This window comes from Silene latifolia, chromosome 3 (genome assembly GCF_048544455.1).
Source record: "Silene latifolia isolate original U9 population chromosome 3, ASM4854445v1, whole genome shotgun sequence".
NCBI classification, from domain to species: domain Eukaryota; kingdom Viridiplantae; phylum Streptophyta; class Magnoliopsida; order Caryophyllales; family Caryophyllaceae; genus Silene; species Silene latifolia.
In genome coordinates, this window is record NC_133528.1 from 132,515,145 (window position 1) to 132,535,939 (window position 20,795).

Sequence of the window (20,795 nt, forward strand, 5' to 3'; positions counted from 1 at the left end):
ACTTGGGTGAACATGTAGCTCAAGTGCAGCCACACCTCTAAACAAAAAAAATCCGTCTTTTGAACTACGTTGGCTTGATCTTGCAAGTTGTCATCTTGGTAGCTTTGCAAGTACGTAGGCAGTTTGAGCAAACACTTTGTTCAAGTGCAGCCACACCAAAAAAATTACATCAAAATAATTACTCCTGGCCCGCAAGAGTTTAAACTGTGAACGGCTAAATAAACAGTATTGTAAATATTTGTTTGTATAAATAAATATAATGAAATGTAACACGCTGAAAGGGTGTTATTGCGCAGAAAACGATTAAGACAAACAAACATCTTAGAAGCATTTGGTCCATTAGGCTACAAAAAAAAATGGATGAAATCTAGATAATCTAAAAAAAAAATCTAAGTGTCTATGGATCAACATCCAGAGAAGCCCGCATCTCTTCCAATTCAACTCTGCGCTCTTGAAGTAAGGCTTCCTCTTCAGGACTCAAAACAGGGATATCGTCAAACTCGGTTAATTCTCTCTCCAACTTCTGAAGATCATCTTGCAATGAGATTAAGGATATATCCTCAGCTTCTAAATTGCTTCGCAGGTGTCTTTTCCTTCTCTCGTGCTTGCTTGAGTTTAGCTTCAAGATCGTTTATTTCTTCCGAGTAAAGAAAGTTCCATGACTTGCTCTTTATGCTTTTCTTGCGCCTTATCATGAAGAGATTTGGTATCCTCAATCTTTTGATGCCACTCCACCCTTTTGTCCTCTAGCAATGCAGGATGATGACACTTTGCTGCCTGCTTCTCGAGTGCAAGGTAAGCATGGACCGCACCCACATAAGAATCCACTCGTGCCTGTAGTGAAGAACAGTCACCTTTGAGTTGTCGAATGCCCTCATAACACACGTTAGCCTTCATTGCCACTTCCCCTACATTAGAGAAGCTTGCATTTTTTAATTCTCCCAAGACCTGCAAGCGGATCGCGTCTAGTGCTCTGTCAAAAATCCCCTTAAGTGAAGGAGGTGGACGAAATGAGGCTTTGGAGCACGTAGGGAGCGTGGTAGGTTTAAATGGTATTGTTAGAGGCTTAAACGTCTGCCTTCGATCGTCAGATTTGCAAGGAGGAGACATATGAGTTGAGGCTGGACTATCCACGGCAGTTTGACTACCATTGGCAAACGAACTGTCAGTCTGGCTCCCCTGAGATGCTGGACTAGAAGAGTCTCCTACGGGTATTAATTTATTAAGAATCATAAGCCCCTTCCCTTTTCCAGGCTTCATCTTTGGTGGACGATGCGGAAGACGATATTCCGGAGCAAGGGAGACTGTCTCCAAGGCACATTCACCTTCCTGAAAAAAAAAATGATCAACTAGGGAAATAAATAAATAAACAACTATAATCACAAGAGAAGAGAAGCTAACCAGTGTCTGCGAAGGCATTCTTGATGCACTCGACACCCCCTCAAAAATCTGGGCGTCTAGTCTAACATCATCTGCATCCAAGACAGACACTTTTCTCTTGCCACGACGATCATGTTTAGGGTCAATCTCGGAATCTGAATCGCTGTGGTGTTTGTTCTCAATGTGGCCTTTCGCTTTAGGGACAACAAATTTGGATTTCAGGGGCACTGCTTGCTCTCGAGGCTAATTTCTAGTATCCCCATGATGATCACGCTTCTTAGTCTTGTGGTCACTTCCGGTACTATGCACAAGAATGTCAACATTCTTTTTTAGATCCTTCGGGTAGAGTTCCTTCCACCATTTAGTAAAACCAGGGGTGACATTCTCATCCCATCTGAACGAAGGACTGGGAAGGTAAACGCGAGACATGCTACCTGTAAACAAAAACACTTGCCAATATTTCAGTGCTTCAAAGCATGTGACGTCAGGTTTGTCTGAACCACGATTCAATATGCCAGGAATGTCTTGACAAAAGCCAAATTGTCTACTGAACCGATGGGGATTATAAGGTTCAAGGTGAAACCCATTACTCAGACGCAAACACAAATAGGAGGAACGAAGGGATGCAAGATACTCGAGCCCCAGGGCATCAAGGTCGCCATTGTCTAACAAGACATCTACTCTGTGTTTATTTAACATAAAACGCTTTGCATCAAATTTTCTTCCCTCATGCATGAGTTTTCGAGCTTCTTCGGGTTTTCCATTCCTCGCTCCAACGGGACCTGAATACTTAGTCATATGGGGACCTGTCGGTGATGGATTTATCGCATGATAAGTGTCAAAGTAATTTGCAATCCACCCGTATAAGTAATGTGCTGGGAAGAATGACCTGGAGTATCCGGGGTTCATAGACGTGGTTAACCCATTCAAACCTTTGTAAATGCTAGCTAATACAGGAATCGCCAGACTAAAAACTCGACCTTCTGCCATCATACTTGCAATCTCGAAGGTAGCTGGTCTAATTAATCTGTCGCTATCTTCCGGCAAAACAAATACGCAAAGCCAGCATGATAAATGCGCGGCTAAATAAATCTTTGCCCGTCGGGAATCATTGCAACCAAGCTTTTCAAATAAGGAGTGTTCTTCCTCTGTCCATTCATCGATGTTGGGCTCAATCTCACCACTTGGATTCTGGGTTGAAGCTGGAGGATTTTTGGTGGTCCTTCGTGCTTTAACAGGAGGCGGATGTACAACCTGTCTTTTGCACCAAAAGTCAATCCATTGCTAAGCAGAAACTTCACCCTTGTCCTTTGATTCCTTCGCAAGGTAGTGAAACGCAGTAAACAAGAAAGTGCACGTAGTATGGACAGTCAAATTATTTTCTTCAGTCGTTGACTTTAGGATGCTAAGTTGAGGCACCGTTTCATCATAAATCTCTCCCACAACAGGGAGACCTCCAAGTTTCTTTAGATCCCACAGGGAGATAGAAAATTCGCCTTCTATAGTATGAAAGGTATTAGTACCAAGACACCATCCTTCGAAGAAGGAACGCATGATATGTAAGTCCTTATCATAAGAATATAAGGAAGCATAGACCGCTTGACGGATAGAAGCAGTCGAAAGGATGTCACTAAAGCGAGCAAGTACATCTTCAGTCCACTCCCAATATTTTGGCATGTAGATCGATTCCCCGTAAATTTTCAGGTTGAAGGATCCCCATCTAACTTTTCCTGAGATGATTCTGCGCCCAAGTAACTCATAAGTATAATTTGTACCAGGCTTCACTTTAAGGTTATTTTTTAAAAGGTAGTGTGAGCAAGCGTCTGGTTCTCGAGTGTCAAGCTTCATGGACATTTCATTTAGCAAAGAATCCCTTGTTAGACTGGCTGCTCCACCTTCCAGCATACGAAGCGATTTGTTTGTGAGAAAGTAAGTTCCAGATGCAGCATCTTGATCCCTGCGGTCAACTACAGAAAGATATATGTCGCTCCCCATGCGAAATTCCTTCAGGTACACCATTGCAGCCCTGCAAAAAGGACAAATACAAGTAAATATAAATAATATGAGGAGATCTTTCACAAGTCGAAGAGACATCAAGTCAAGAAGTGTATTCATCCGGCAGATCTCATAGGGAGACGATAATGAAATAATAGTCTTCATGAAGAGGTTCATTGCATAAGTCTTCAAAACTGTGTCGCGATGACCCGAATGGGTTCACCCTGACACAACTTGTCGCGATGACCCAAAAATGGGTTCACCCTAACAAGCAATAAGTCTTCAAAACTGTGTCGCGATGACCCGAATGAGTTCACCCTGACACAACCTGTCGCGATGACCCAAAATGGGTTCACCGTGACAGGTAATAAGTCTTCACTCAGTCGCAATGACCCAAAATGGGTTCACCCTGACAACTCGACGGGAGGCTGAAGTATTGTCTGAAGTAATAGATCTTTCGCAGTGGATAAATAAGATTGCCGTGCGTGAACAAATACGATGGTCTTGCAGGAAATATTGATAGATTGAAATTGCTTGATTAAAAGAGAGGAAAAGTGAGCCGTGCATGTAACCGCCAAGAAAGAAGCATACACGCAAGGAGAGGAGCCAAATATACTATATTTAAGTAGTGCATAATAAGAAACAAAAAAGGCGTGAATACGTTATCTTACCCCTAGTTATCCCTGGATGTCGACTCACGAGCGTAAATGAGCTGTGACATGGAGAGAGACAAAAAAAAGGTGAAGTCAAATTATATATCTTGAGAGTTTGTGCGCCAAATAACATTGCTATATCTCAGTAGCACAAAGTCAAAGAAATACAAAGTATAGAAGATGACAAAAGAGGAGAAATGGCCTTTCATTATTACGACATCAGTCTCTTTATTGCCATACGAAAAAAAATTAAAGTGACTTTCATAAATCCAGTTTAGACGAGTGTGTCTCAGGCGGAAGTTGGCCCGACTTTGGATCCGAAATAGAGTTTGAATTGCAGTTTCTCCACAGAGTTGGTAAGGTGAGCAAAACAACTGAACACGACCACGATAAAAGTTAAAGCTCGTACGGACTAAACAAAGAATGATGGTCTGTATGAGTTTGGAAAGCTACACCTACAGCCTCCTTATTTTCATATAAAAATGTGTCCTCTTCAAAAGCAACAAGAGATTAAAAAAAAAATTTCATCATCACCCATAATTCTTACTTGCAAGACCGTTGAACATATAAAGAAAAAAAAAAAGCTTTGGAAGTAAGAGCATGAGGTATATCGATATCAAGCTAAGATTTTAAACTACGGCAAGGTTTCATCTTTTGGTCATATAAACAAGGCGAAGTTGACAAGAAAGTATGTCAAAAAGAGAGCAAGTCGAATTTACACATGAAGCTTTATGCCAAATCGGGTCGATGATATACAAAACGCAAGCCATGCAGCCATCAAGGGTAATAAGAGGAAACAAAACAAATCATCATGGAGTAAGGCTGTGAGATGACAAGAACATGTTGCCGAATTAAAAGATGGGAAGAACGAGATGAACATACCTCAGCGGCTCTTTAGTTCGGATCGTCGCAAAAGTTGAAAACTCAGAAGAAATAGTTATCTGCGTTAAGGAATTGAATTCGATCGAAAGTATCGTCAATATGTTGTAAAATTATGCACATACATGGCAAACTGAAGCTACATGACGCATACAAAAAAAAAGGTGATTGTTTGAGACGGTCTTTGCTGAGGTCGTTGGGAGGTCAAACGATAACGAAAATCCGAGTTATTCGATGTTTCGGAATCGTGGGACTGCAAATTTTGTGAATATGGGAAGCTTTAGGGTCAAAGATCATTCTCCATGATGTAAAATTGGTCGACAACAGGGGCTGTCCACGCGCTCTGTTTTTCACGAAATCAGGGGATGATGTGGTGCGTATTTCAAAACAGATGGAAGAGTGACCTTTAATGAAATCATGTTCAGAGAGGAAATAAAAAAAACCAGCTACACAAAGGCAAGGAAGAAGAAAAGCAATATAAACTTACCCGAATGATCAGTCGGACCCGTCGCACAATGAAGATGAACGCGAGAAATCGAAGCAAAGCGATGTTCGGTAACGATGACCCTCTGTTGGCACACGTTAAAAAAAAAGGGTCAATATGTTGTAAAAGACACGGGCAAATAAGGAAGCAAAGCAAGAATTTGCAGGAGAAAAATCGAAAGTACCGTCAAGATGGAGTTGGAGTTTATTAGCTTTGTGCTTATGGTTGATGACATGGGCAGTTGAGTATATATAGGTCTTGGGTCTTTATAAACCCTGGGTAAGTTTCAGAAATTTAGTATGATACCACTTTCCCAAATATTAAGTTATTGGGTTTAGTTTTGGTATCATAATATACTCATCTTGGGTTAGTCGACTTGTGCTCTTATTGGAAAGTGAGATGTTATGGAAATTTCATATGACTAAAAAGGCGTCGGTCTAATATGTCACTCATCGAGTTACATAATTAAGGAGGCGTTAAAAAAAAAAAAAAAAAAAAAAAAAAAAAAAAAAAGGTCATCTTTGCGATAAGTTAGTTCGGATACCTGATGACTTTCAAGTCAGACAAGTAAAAAAAAAAATTGCGTTATCCGCCAAGTCTAAAAAAATGACAAGGGACGTCAAAAAAAATAAATTCCGCAAGCTACTACCCTTACGACGAGTTCGGGTACGCTACTCGACTTCCAAGTCAAAGGAAAAAAAAGTCGCTCGCCAAATCAAATAATGATAGGGTGACATTACAAGAAAAATGGATTGTCTCAAAAGCAAGTTGAGGTGCCCTTGACTTTCAAGTCAAATACAATTTCACCCGTCAAGTTGGATAATGAGAGGGTGACAAAAAAAAAAAAGTCATTCACTCATTCTTGCGACAAGTTAGGGTGCTCATCATCGACTTCCAAGTCAAAGCAAAATGTATCGAGACCTCGCCACGTCAAGACACCAAAAAGGGCGCACGTGACAAGGTCCCGAGGGGGCAATTTGTAGGCACGGAAAATTTATTAATGTGCCAAATAAGTAAAATAAATTAATTTTTTTGAGTTAATACCAAATTGTAACTTAATTTAATTATTTTGTCCCGATTAAATGTAATATGGGTCGATTCGGATTACAAAAGGAGTTATTCGGATCACTAAACCCAGAAGGAATCAAATTGGGCCAAGGTTGCTAATAGACCCACGAATGGGCCTCTGACCATCAAAGTCCAACAAGAGGATTTGAAACTCTATAAATAGAGCTCTTCTCATTCATTCAAAGGGTTGGAAATTCATAATTGCAAAGGAGCTAGAGAGAACAAGGTACAAATTCCTACAAATCCTCTCTGTCAAAATCATTGCAAGCAGTCAACAAGAACATCAAATCGTGCCGCCTGCGCTGAAGATTCAATCACAAATTCAAACCTTCAAGAGAGATTCAAGTCATCGCGACCCTCTCAAGAAATCAAATCTACTTCGCGTGTAGAGCAATTAAATTTGTCTACACGCGCACCCCTCACGTGTACCCCGTACACGTACCCCTTACGGCATATTAGAATCAGAGGATACATTAGAGATTGTACACATACTTTTGATATTTATTAATAAATTTTAATTGTTTCCTTGTTTTGTATTTCAGTTATCGTTATACAAAATTTGCTGTTACAGTTGGGACCCAAAAAAAAAACTCAGGAAGTAACTTTAAAATAAGACCAAACATAAGTACGCATTCTGTAAGAAAAAAACAATGGTGTTACCTTTCCTTTCTCAAGTCCTACGTCCCATCCCTCCAAGCCATTTCCTTTGTATGTCTCCATATGCCGCATCGTATATATAGAAGCATCATTATGGTTTGACTGATCACGCCATTTCATTTGAAGCCTTATAGGCTTGAGGGTACGGACACGGATTGCTTTATGGGGCAACTGTTTACTAATTAACCACTTCGCAAGGAATTCTTGCTAAATGTTCATATACACATGTAAAACAAAAAGATATAAGTTTAATATTAACAACACTAATGTTTTCCGTAAAGCATCAAAAGTAAGTAATTTATTAACATATGTTGCATACCAATTTTGATGGGATACTTTCATATTTTTCCAAAGATGTCCGTCCCTCGGTCTTATTGTCTAAGAAATTCGTATCTTTCCATCTTTGCTGAAAGATTGAAGCATGCGACGAAAAAGTGTTCATGTAAGAAGATGGGAAAGAAGAAGAGTTGAATATGGTCTACATTCTTGAAGGCACTCCACGTTTGAAGGTACATGTCCAAGTCACTTTTGAAACCCAAGTACGATTTTTCACTGTCATCATCATTGAATATTTTGGACTGTTTCAGCAAAAATAGAGTTAGTACTAATAAAATTATGAATATGAATATAGTGTCGTATGTAACGTGTTCATGATAGTCATTGAGATCTTAATAAATTTTAGAGCTCGATAAATATATGACAGAAGCTCCAAAAGCTTTTAGCACAGTTCGAATGGTCAGAGCTCGATAAGTATATGACAAAAGCTCCAAAAGTTTTTAGCACGGCTCAAGTTGTTTTCAAGTTGTTTTCAGAGCTCGATAAGTATATGACAAAAGCTCCAAAAGATTTTAGCACAACTCGAGTTATTTCGTTGAGAAGATTAAATTCAATATCATGGTAAGGTGTGACTTACCACAACTTATATAGGGAAGAATGCCCTTCCTGGAGATGAAGGAGCTTTATAAATCTCACGATTGTTCAGGATGAAGGAGAATGTACTTATCACATTGGGTGCTACAGAAGAGCCTTTTGTCACGAGAGAACGTAATTTATCTTTTGTTGTCGCAACATCCTCGCTTTGGAACAACTTTAACCTATGAAAAAGGATTATTAGTAATACGAGCGTATAATATTAGTTATAATACAAAGCTTAATTAAATTATTACGAATCCAAACTATTATGAATTGAACTTTATAATAGAGGGAATAAAAATCAGGGTGATTAAGTAACATTACAGTGAGTGATCGTCCTTTGACATTAGATAAGCTGCCAAATCCATTTGCTTTTTTGTTGGAAAGGTGCTTGGGTCCAAGTTCCTCGAAATGTAAGGAGATTTGACATATCTTCCAGGTTGTCGTTTACATCTTCGTTTTGGTGTTTTCTCCTCTTTTCTTTCTAACTCTTCTTTCTCTAGTTCCTCCACAACTTCATTTTCCAGTACATTTTTGTAGATACCCGTATCCGTCGATATTGGAATTTATAGAAAACCCGACAAACACCCGATGATGATAGGACGACATGTATTCACTAGTTGGCACTGTCATTATTTGGGTTTGTTTTACGATGTAGAATGGGCGTCGTCGATGAAGCGTTTTATTAATGATTTTTAATTTAATAGTTTTAATTCATATTTAATTTAAATGATGTTTAAATTAAAGGTTTTAACTCATTTATTTTCTCAAGTTTATTTTATTGAAAATAAAATAAATATTTGATTTGAAAAATCATTTATTTTAATATATTATTTGATTTGAAAAATCGATTTCGAAAGTTGAAAACTTGTTTTAATCACACGTTTTTGAGCTCGTTTTCTACTTGATTTGGGCTCGTTTTTTGATGCACTTGCGACCCAATCTCTTTCCGTCATAGCCCGCTGTTCGAACCTCCATAAACCCACCCAAGTCCTCTCCTTAACCTAGCTCTAAACCACGAGCAAAACAGCCCAAACACCAGCCGCGCTGCTCTGTTTTGGACCGCACCAAACCCGAATTTCCAAGCCCCAACCCCGCTCCAAACTATTAGAAAACCCGTGCCCATTAACACCCTACCATACACTAGTATCCCTACCATATTCCCATGCCTTGACCACCAAGAAAAACCCTCATACAAACCCTAACAAACCCCAAAAAAGCTGTTGGACAGCAGTTATGCAAACCGAGACCTGTCTGCTTCTCCTCTCTTAAACCCTACTTTAACTCCTTATAAATACCTCCCCTCTACCATACATTCGATCCTTTAAGTTCTCCCCACATCATACTGTAAATAACAACCATCAATCGTCCAAAGAACCCTAAACTAAAGCCGCGACAACCGCTTGAAAACAGGGACACAAATCTTATTTTCGAGTTTCTGTCATGGTCTTTGGCCTTGATTCTCATGCTCAAATCCTATTAAAACTTCTGGTTTTCTATATTCACAAAATTCAGCCTTTTCAGTTTCCAAAACATCTTTCTGATTGAAAAATTATTGAGAAACGAAGTCGTGGTGAGTGATTGAAAATCGTTGCTCAAGTCTGCCTTTTGAACGTGTTATTTCGTGATTTCAAAATTCAATTTCAATTGTCTTCATCAACGACGGCCCCTCGAGATAAAATCTACGATCGATTATGACCCAAGACTGTGTCAACGATACATGTAGGTTGAGGGTGCATCAAATCCTCCTTCTTTCCCTTTTTATTTCGTTTTTTATTTGTTTTTTTTATCGCTTATTTTATATATTATATATTGTCTAACATCGTTAACTATGAAACATTAGTATAGTATGAGTATGAGTTAAAGTGCCATTCCGAATACCCGCGTTGACTTGAGTTGGGAAAGAAATCCGCCAGATTGGTCGGTTGTATCCCCTTCTCATTTACATATCCTCGTATTTGGAATCAGATATAATTAAATCGATCTAATTGACGTAGTATGTCATTTATATCACTGTTTTAACTTTGAACTTTTCATTCATCGTAATAGTAGGCCACGTTTTACACAATTCTTTCAACTAAATTAACGCCTCAAATTAGTTCGTTAATTCATTAGGCATCGTAGGATTAAAATAACATTATTGTAAATGAAATTTGCTATCTTCTAATTTTTAATTGAATTCATCTTCCCTTTCACTAATTTTCTCGCTAGCATGGAAGTGCGTGCTTAGCACCTTTCCATTTACACTCGTTGACAATTTAGATTTGTTTTTAACCTAGTTCATAATTATTTAATTCAATTTGTAATTAATTAACCTTTAATTTATTTTATTTATTTCTAATATTGTAAAAATTATTTTTATTCTTTTTTATGGTTGAAAATATGTAAATTTAATTTAATGAATTTTTACGTAATTTATTTTACTGATTTCTAAATTAAAACGTAATTAACTTTGTTTTTCTACAAAAACCGTTCTGACTTCTGATCCGTGCACTGCACGGGTCTGCCAGTTTTGATTTCTTTTCTTCTTTTGTTTCTTTAATTGTTTACTAATTTTATTTTAATAAATATAGATTGGTGAGTAATTTTAATGAGTTGGGTTCAATTTAATTTATAAGTTGCACCTAATTTATTTCAAGCCTTTGTATTTATTCATTTTAATTTAATTAGTTTAATACTAATCTAATTTGTTTATTAACTAATAATTAGGCTAACATCATTAATCAATCTAACTTAGCCTTAGCCTTTTTGTTTACATTTATTTCATTTGTTAAGTTGTAATAGCTTAAGTTGTATTTTGTTAGTTTGTATTGTAATTTTTATCATGTATATAGTTTTTATTTCAATCTGAGTCAAAGTAATTTCGATAGTTGTTGTAATTTGATCGAGTTGTAATTTATTTCTCGTTGTGTCGGCATGAAATGCTTGGGTTGTAATAGGATAGATCCCAATGGCTCCCCCATTCCTCCTTGCGCATCTTTTATTTCAAATTAACCAACATGCTAAAACAACTTTGACAAAGTTAGTATTCATGCATTAAGCGACATAGAAATTGTTGTCACATGTTAGGGTTTAAAACGATGTTTGCATAACATATATCGTAGTAGCTACGACCTTGTTTGAAATCCGATACTTGACTTAGTACAGGCCGTTATCGACGGACGGGGTTAGGTGTCCTTATGGGCTTCCTAACACGTACCCTCACCCCTTACTCAAGATCTATGGTTTGTGGATCCGTCTAAATACCATTGAATTATGAGAGTCATTCAAATCGAGTGATATAGGGTACAAGTCTTTATCTTTAATCACTCGTAGTCGATTGGCTTTATGCTTTTCGATGAAAGGTGTAAAGTTGACTTGAACGGTTCCAAGTTCCCATAAAACTTGGTGGCGACTCTAATTTGTCTTAATTCGATTCGAAAGAACCTCGAGTCGATAATGCCCATATGGATCCCACGGACGCAGCTCCCGCGGGCGTTGTCCACAGTTTGGCGACTCCGCTGGGGAAAAGAGGACTAGTTACACTTTGTTTCTAGGGTCTTTTCCTCCGAGGTGAAACTTGAAAAGAAAGTATTGGAAAGTGAAACATTACTCGTAGTGTTATGATTCATGCATAAACTCTTAAGGACTTTTCCCGGGCCATCCCAGCGCTTCTTTGTGACGCGTGGAGGGCGACGTCCCACTATGCCAGGTGCTTGCACATTGCTTGCTTCCACTCCGCCTCTTCGTGGTTCGTGGGGGTGAGTGTGCTCTTCTAGGTACTCTACCTAAAGGCCCTTGCCCTACTAGATCCGAAAGGATGGAGGGTATAGACCTTCTTATAGAAGACTTGCCGAGACTTAGAAATGTCTAGGAGCATACATCCTTATAACATGAGAATGACAATGTGCAATGTGAATTTCCCGAGTCTTTTTCAATTTTTCCATGTCAATTTCAAAGCCGAACCCTTGAACAACCCACTTTCAAAATAGCATGATTATAAAAACCCAGAATGCTGCCCAAGTAGGACTATATTATTTCGGCCTAAAATGAGCTTTTATAGCCGGCATGCTGCCCATTTTAAATCTCATTTTCAAATCAATCATTCGTTTTTCAAAATCAATCCAAAATGCCTCTCGAACCTTAACCAAGCATGAAATGCGTCGAGTCGTGTCCGGGTCCTGGCCGTGTTTGGCTAGGCGTGTTTTGTCCCAAGTGTCTAGCACACGACCTTTTTTGGGTCACCCAACCTCACCTCTTGGGTTTCGAGTCATGTTGATCGACCATTTGGTCTAGGATAGTCCACAGAATCGTCCAAGCTAGGCCATTTTGGACATTTCATATGAACTTAAGGACTATGTTGGTCCAATCACGGGTTTTGTCACACCAAGTCTATGTCAAGTTCGGTCTAAGACCCAACTCACGAGTCTTTATGTCAAGAACCCTCCACATATGAGCTAGACTGGTTCATTTCAAGGTTTGAGTCGAGTCATGATCCATGTAGGGTAGAAAACCCAAGTCACATGATGTCATTCACATATTTGACCCCTCCCATATGGACCATGTGGTTCATTTCCTGGGTCTGCGTTTGTCGTCAATTCCATAATTCAAATCATTTATCAAGTCAATGTTCACTTGGGTCTAAGACCGCTTTGTCCATTTCTGAGCCTGAGTTATGTGATCAAGTTCATTCAATTCATGTCAAGTCAAGTTAGGTCGAAGACCCGAACCAATTTGATTTAACCTTTCACAAACGAACCACCATATTCGTTTCAAGTCCATCCATGTCACGTTGAGGTCCATTTGGGCCGAAGACTCAAATCCAACACCAATTGCATTGACTCCTTCACAAATGGATCACAATGTTCATTTTCAAGTCAAATCAGGTCCAGTCCGTTTGCATCCCGAGTCGTTCAATAAAGTGCAACCTCTACCAGTTTACAAATAAAGTCAAAACTCTGTCAACTCCTGAACCCGAGTCACATAGTTTTTTCCTGAAGTCAAAACCGAGTTGCAAAAGTGGGCCAATTTTCAAATCGAGCATCTGAGTCGACTCTTGAAAAGAGAAAAGTTCAAAATCGAGTTTGACAATTACAAGTCGGAATTTCCATTCGAGTCTTAGTCCGAGTCAAGTCTAAGATTTGTTTCCCCATAACTATTTTAAACTCCTTTTAATATCAATGTAATTGATCCCGATTCCAGTCCTGCTTCCATCATCAATTCAAAATTCACAACGCACTCGAAGGGTGCTCTATGGTAGAAACATGTATTCCGTTGTAAATGGTAGGGTCCTTTAGGATCCCGTGTGTGGACAAGGCCCTCGGGAACTGCGTCCGCGGGATCCACACCAGGCATAATCGACTCGAGGTTCTTTCGAATCGAATTAAGACATATTAGAGTCGCCACCAAGTTTTTTGGGAACTTGGAACCGTTCAAGTCAACTTTACACCTTTCATCGAAAAGCATAAAGCCAATCGACTACGAGTGATTAAAGATAAAGACTTGTACCCTATATCACTTGATTTGAATGACTCTCGTAATCCAATGGTATTTAGACGGATCCACAAACCATAGATCTTGAGTAAGGGGTGAGGGTACGTGTTGGGAAGCCCATAAGGACACCCAACCCCGCCCGTCAATAATGGCCTCTACTAAGTCAAGTATGGATTTCAAACAAGGTCATAGCTACTACGATATATGATATGCAAACATCGTTTTAAACCCTAACATGTGACAACAATTTCTATGTCGTTTTAGATGCAACTAAACTAACTTTGTCAAAGTTGTAATTTAGCATGTGGGTTGATTAATCTAGCAACATTCAAACGAAACACACAAGGCTTGATGGGGAATGGGGGAGCCGTTGGGATCTACCTATTACAAACCAGGCATTTCATGCCGACACAACAACAAATCAAAGATACAACTCGATCTAAATACAAATGCTACATACAAAACAATACACGACAACACACACGGCCGTTTGGCCTAGAAAACCGTGCACATGAGGGGTGGCCCACAGCTCACATGACCCACGGCCTTGGGTCACTCCTCGTAATGCGTGCTCGCGCTTAATCTCATCGAATTAGATATAGGGCTACGCACCAAGGCATGCATTAGCATAAACCGGGCCATGTTGCTTTAAACAACATGCGGTTTACTACGCTCCTACAAGCATTGGGGAACAACCGTCTAACCAAACAAGACTAAGGTTTTTAGAAATCATTTGACTCGATAAAAGAAAACAAACTTGAAAGATTACAACTCGATAAACAAACTATAAATTACGAGCTACAAAACAACAAAGAACAAATGATAAAAAGAAAAGAAAAAACGAAACGAGAAAGACGGGAGACACGACCCAACCACGGCCCAAACCAATGGCCCAGACAAGGTCAACCTAGTTCCTAAGTTAAGTTCATTGGTTAGATCGAATGTTTGCGAAAAGGGATAAGAAACAAGTTAGAAAACGAGTTAGAAACAAAGTTGATTGATTGTCGCGCAAAGGTGTATTCTACACGGCCTAAAGGGTCCAATTAGGTCAGATATCATAAGATTAATGCTTACTCGTCGAGTGTTAATAGGAACGTGCTAATCACGCACTCCTATGCTAGCGAGAAATCAAGTGACAAGAAAGATGCGTTCAATTATTTACAGAATTGTTAGTTGATTTTTAAAGCTATGTCGATGTACCCTAATGTGTCTAATTAGGTTATTAAATTAATTTAATGTCATCTAAATACGTCATAGGTTAACAATCAGAGGTTAAACTAACATACAACGGGTCCTAGGGTATGTCGATTTGGCCGAAACAATAAGGGGGTCGAAAGCGAAGAGCGAAGTTAGACAACTCGTTTTATTTATGCCCTACCTTGAACACGAGGATATGTAAATGAGACGGGGGTGTACGACCGACTGAAGTAGCGGTTTATTTTCCCATCTCAAGTCAACGCGGGTGTTCATGGTGGTACTTTAACTCATACTCGGACTAACTAGTTTCATAGTTAATTAGAACAAACGATAAACAAACGAAGACAAACAAAAAATAAGACAATAAAAAAAGAAGCATAAAACAAACGAAATAAAAGGGAAAAGGGGAGGATTTGATGCACCCTCAACCTACATGTATCGTTGACACCGTCTTGGGTCGTAATCGATGGTAGATTTTATCTCGAGAGGCCGTCGTCGACGAAGAATAAAGCAAACACGCGTTTTGGAAACTTTCTGGACAGCGATTTTCAAACGATGATATCTCCCTCGTTTCACGACGAAAATTCGATTTAAAAGATGTTTTGGAAACTAGAAAGAGAGGAGAACAGGGATCTTAAAGCAACCCCTGCTCGTTTTGGGTTATTGGGCACGAAAAACGAGCACAAACAGAACTGGACAGACAAGAATAAACCGCGAAAACAGAGTGTTATTTCACTCTGTTTTTCGAGGGATTTTGTGTACTCTCAAGGGCAATTTGGCTCGTAAATCTTTGTCTAATGTGTAGATGGATGTTATGTGGTTAATTAGGAACAAGAAAATCGAGTTTTGATGGAGGTTTGATGGAGGAACGAATTGTTTTTCGAGGAGGACACACAAACAGTTCAGTTTGTATGTCGGTTTTGTTTAGGGTTTTTGGGAGGCAATTAGGGTTTGTTTCTGAGGTTTAAAGCTTGTGGGTGATGGTAGGATGTATGTAGAACTTAGAGGAATGAATGTATGGTGAAGGGGTGCTATTTATAAGGAGTTAAAGTAGGGCAAAAGGGGGGAGAGAGGCAGACGGGCCTGCTGAGCATAGCTTCTGTCCAGCAGCTTTGGGGGGTTTTCTAGGGTTCGTTTGGGGGGTTTTCTTGGTGGTTAAATTAAGGTAATATGGGTAGGATATTAGGGTATGGGTTAGGGTTAATGGGCACGGGTTTTGGTGGTATTTGGAGCGGGTTTTGGACTCGGGTTTGAGCTGCAAAACAGGGGGGTTGTTTCGTGTTTTGCGGGCTGTTGGGGGTGATTTTGGACGGGATTTGGACCATGGTTATGGGGTTCGAACTGGGGTTGGATGGGTAGTGGTCTAGGTTGGTTAGTGTACTCGAGATTCGTGCCAATTCGCAAAGAAAACGGGCTCAAAAACCGAGCTAAAATCGAGCTAAAAAACACATGTTCAAAACGAGTTCTTTTCGATTTTCAAATCGATTTTTCAAATCAATTAACACATTAAAATAAATGACTTTTCAAATCAAATATACTCATAAAATGATTTTTCAAATCAATTATTTATTTTATTTTCAATAAAATAAACTTGGGGAAATAAATTCAAAATAAAATAAAATAAATTGAATTTACCTAAAAAACCATAATTTAAATATCATTTAAATTAATAAAAAGAACTCACTAAAAAAAAACATTAATTTAAAAATCATTTAAATTAATAAAATGAACTCACTAAAAAAACATTAATTTAAATATCATTTAAATTAATAAAATACTTCATCGACGACGCCCATTCTACCTCGTAAAACGAGCTCCAAATAATGACAATGACAACTAAAGAATACATGTGTCCTATCATCATCGGGTGTTTGTCGGGTTCTCTATAGATTCCAATATCGACGGATACGGGTATCTACACCGTGTCTGTTTCCTTTACCTATTCCATGTCTGGCGGTAGAAAACCTCCATCAGAACCAACCAATGCTTATGACAAGCTTTTAGACGATTCTATTACAAACCCGGACTAGCTGCTTGTTTCCCATATCGATGACGGAAGGTAAGCCCATTCCCCAACAAAATCATCTCATCTCAAAGAGAGAAGATATCAACCCGTTCTAAGAAGGAATTGTTAGTTCTAACCCAATTTAGTTGGCGAAGCCCAATTTTCAAGGTGTACCCATTTGTGACAAAGAGAATGAATAGAAGACCATTTTCAAGAAGAGAAGAAAAAAAAGAGATGAAAAAGAATGAAAAGATGAGGAAAAAAAAAGGACGAAAAAAAAAGCAAAATAAAAAAGTGAAAAAAGAAAAAAAGAAAACGGATGAAAAAGAAAAAACAAAAATGAAAAAAAAAAAAAAAAAAAAAAAGAGAGAGAAGAAAAAGAAAAAGGGAAAAATAAAAAGGGAAAAATAAAAAATGTCGAAGTTACAGAAGCGAGTTGTCGCCGATGTCGAAGTTACAAAAGTGAGTGCTCAAAGATGTCAAAGTTACGGAAGTGACTAGTCGAAGATGTCGAAATTACATAAATCTGTGGTCGAGAATGTCGAAATTGCAGAAGTCAGAAGCCGATGTCGAAGTTACAGAGGCCTTTAATCAGTGTGCAAAGCGGAAGCCGAGTACCATAAGGTTCGTAGTTGAATGTCGAAGTTACAAAAGCCAAGAGTCGATATGTGAAGCAGAAACCGAGTACCAAAACACTCGTAGTCAAAGTTCTGAGGGCGAAGCCAAAATAGTAAGTTAGTGCCATTTGTAGTCTTTCTACCCCTAAATCCTTCTCGAGACAGTTGCAAGGGAATAGTTAGGGATTCTGAGAATCAGTCAGCTTGTGTTAGTACACCCGAGCCTTTAGGGTCCAGACATAGAAATTTGATCCCACATCGATTCCCAACCCATTTGTACTCGAGTTTCATCAAACCTGAGACACCATTTCCAACCACGTTATAAGCCATAGCCCTTGGCCTTAGCACCACAAAACGAACCTTCAGAATGATGGTTTACCTTGCGAACTTATTTTTACCAAGCTCCACATCCCAAAGAACCACAGCCTTTTGTACCAACCCTAGACACGGGATTTAACAGTACCTTACAGGCTAGAATAGGATACGACAGGCTATCTTAGGTGAAACCTTCGAGTGTGTACACATAATCAAAATGCCAAGTTTATGCACCAAGATCGAACTACGTCGGATTTGATTTCGCTCCACGCGGATACGTAGGCAGTCCTTCAGAATAAAGGATTCAATCCACTCATCAACCAAGTTGTCATCTTGTCGGTTTCTTACGGGTCTTAACCAAGTCCAAATAAAGCCATATTTGTTTGAGTCGGTCTTAGCACTCGATGTAGGCTAGGATAAGGATGTAGGTTCGGATGAATAGTATCAAGTCTCAGAATGAGCTTTATCTAACGGTTTAGGCAAAGATGCTAAGTCATATAGATGTGGGTTTGTGTTGGGAACAGAAAATATGAAAAAACCCGCTGAAAAGAAAGAATGCGTGGAAGAAAATTAGTAAAAGCCCGCTGAAAAGAAATAAGGAGGTGGCAAGAAATGATGAAAACTCGCTGAAAAGAAAGGAGGCGAGGAGAAGAGTGACATAATGTTCCCAACAAGAGTGATGTGTGATGTCTAAGTGTTCTCATAAAATCAGTCTGTGTTTAGCGTCTGGACGAAGCCAACGTTGTTGCTTCGTGAGTTTAATCCACCTTGTCAATGCCAAGTGATCTTGATTCCCATGTGCCCTCAGGAGCACGCCCATGCCATACGATATCTCCATCCCAAGTCCGACGACCTTGTGATTCCCATTTGCCATCTTTGTGCGCTAGAATGGCCAATTTACATTTTTACCCCCAACAAGTCAATAATTGAGTTGAAACCCGTGCACACTAACGATTTTAATTTCCTTTTTGTTTTACGGTAGCGGGCTACGCCCACGTTATTTACGGGTCATACAGAATGTTTGAGTCGCATTTCCTGCTCACCCATTAAGGTTCGATTTCAAAATGCCAAATATTTCAGAGTTCCGAAAAATCAAAAACGTTTTGCGAATTATGGATAGATGTCCAAGTAGTGGTACATTTCAAGTCAAAGTTCAAATCTAAAAGTTCAAAATCAAATTTTGGGTCGACGACCCAACATCCAAATGATCCATTTCAAATTAAAATTTTGGGTTGATTGCCCAACATTCCAAGTGATGTCAAATTCAAACTTCGGGTCGATGGCCCAATTTTTCAAAATTTTCAAATTCAATTTTCGGGTCGATGACCCAATCTTTTAAATGATCCAATTTCAAGATCGATGATCTAAATGTGCTTATGTTATGATTATTGCTCGTACTTTTTTTTGTGTTTCAAATATAGCAGGATATGCTTCAACTGGGGGCTCTAAAGTCTTCGACTTTAGAGCCGTCACAAACTGGGGGCTGTAAAGCCGTTGGCTTCAGAGACCATTATCAAGATGAAATGGATGACATCCACGCAGAATTCAATTAAATACAAGAGTATTAAATGGAAGAATTCCGCGGCTAAAAGCAGATGACTAAAGTGGCGGCAACCTCCTCAGAAAGTCCCGTCCCATTTGGGCACCTGCCAGCAGATGATAAAATTTGGGCAAGTGTCAACAGATGATGAATTTTGGGCAAATGCCAGCAGATGATAAACTTTGGGCATGTGCCAGCAGTGGTCGAACTATGACGCAGGTTTGATTCCGTCAGAAACGGATACGTAGGTGCCTGAGGATAAGGCTCAACCCACCATATATGCAAGTTTATGGGTCGAAGACCAACAATGATAATTTGACGCAACAAAATCAAGAGCCAATCCCCAGCGAAGTTTCAGGTATGTTCTCTCCTTATGGCTGGCGAGCTTATATACGCAAGTCTAATGGACTATAAACGACCCGCGGAATCCGCAGGTCGAGAGGGACCTGGGGTATACTTTGACTTTCGCCTTGTCCAAGCCTCAGTCAAAGTGGGGGCTCTGTAGATACCCGTATCCGTCGATATTGGAATTTATAGAAAACCCGACAAACACCCGATGATCATAGGACGGCATGTATTCACTAGTTGGCATTGTCATTATTTGGGTTCGTTTTACGATGTAGAATGGGCGTCGTCGATGAAGCGTTTTATTAATGATTTTTAATTTAAACTTTTTAATTCTTATTTAATTTAAATGATGTTTAAATTAAAGGTTTTAACTCATTTATTTTCTCAAGTTTATTTTATTGAAAATAAAATAAATATTTGATTTGAAAAATCATTTATTTTAATATATTATTTGATTTGAAAAATCGATTTCGAAAGTTGAAAACTTGTTTTAATCACACGTTTTTGAGCTCGTTTTCTACTTGATTTGGGCTCGTTTTTTGATGCACTTGTGACCCAATCTCTTCCCGTCATAGCCCGGTGTTCGAACCTCCATAAACCCACCCAAGTCCTCTCCTTAACCTAGCTCTAAACCACGAGCAAAACAGCCCAAACACCACCCGCGCTGCTCTGTTTTGGACCGCACCAAACCCGACTTTCCAAGCCCCAAACCCGCTCCAAACTATTAGAAAACCCGTGCCCATAAACACCCTACCATACACTAGTATCCCTACCATATTCCCATGCCTTGCCCACCAAGAAAAACCCTCATACAAACCCTAACAAACCCCCAAAAAGCTGCTGGACAGCAGCTATGCAAACCGAGACCCGTCTGCTTCTCCTCTCTTAAACCCTACTTTAACTCCTTATAAATATTTTGGTAAAAATTTACCGAGTTGTTAATTTAGTTATGTGAGTGATAGTGATTATTCTTAATGCCTGATTACGATTAGAGTACAAATGATAGGTACGACGAAATAAAGACAAACGAAGAAAATGACACGGAGGATTTTTGGTGACGCGGAAAACTCGGTGTGGGAACAACCGCGGGAGGAGTCGGAATCCCACCAAATTTGCACTATGATCGAGAATAAGAAGCCCAAGTAAGGAAATACAAGATTAATCTAACTAGTGAATTATTGCCAAGAGTAGACGGGAATTTTGAGAAGTGTTGTGTTGATCTTGCTGAAGTTCCAATGCCTTGAGTGTCTTCTCTCTTTGCTTTATATAGTCT

General features: G+C 39.2%; 1 long non-coding RNA gene across 1 annotated transcript in view; it reads right to left on the reverse strand.

The window, feature by feature from the left end:
* LOC141646300 (uncharacterized) overlaps window positions 1–20,795 on the reverse strand; it is a 43,214-nt gene that overhangs the window by 8,656 nt on the left and 13,763 nt on the right. Inside the window, exons 3-4 of the long non-coding RNA XR_012545487.1 lie at window positions 8,030–8,203; window positions 7,120–7,694 (exon numbers count right to left, since the gene is read on the reverse strand). This is a non-coding gene — a long non-coding RNA (uncharacterized LOC141646300). The remainder of the gene's footprint in view (window positions 1–7,119; window positions 7,695–8,029; window positions 8,204–20,795) is intronic.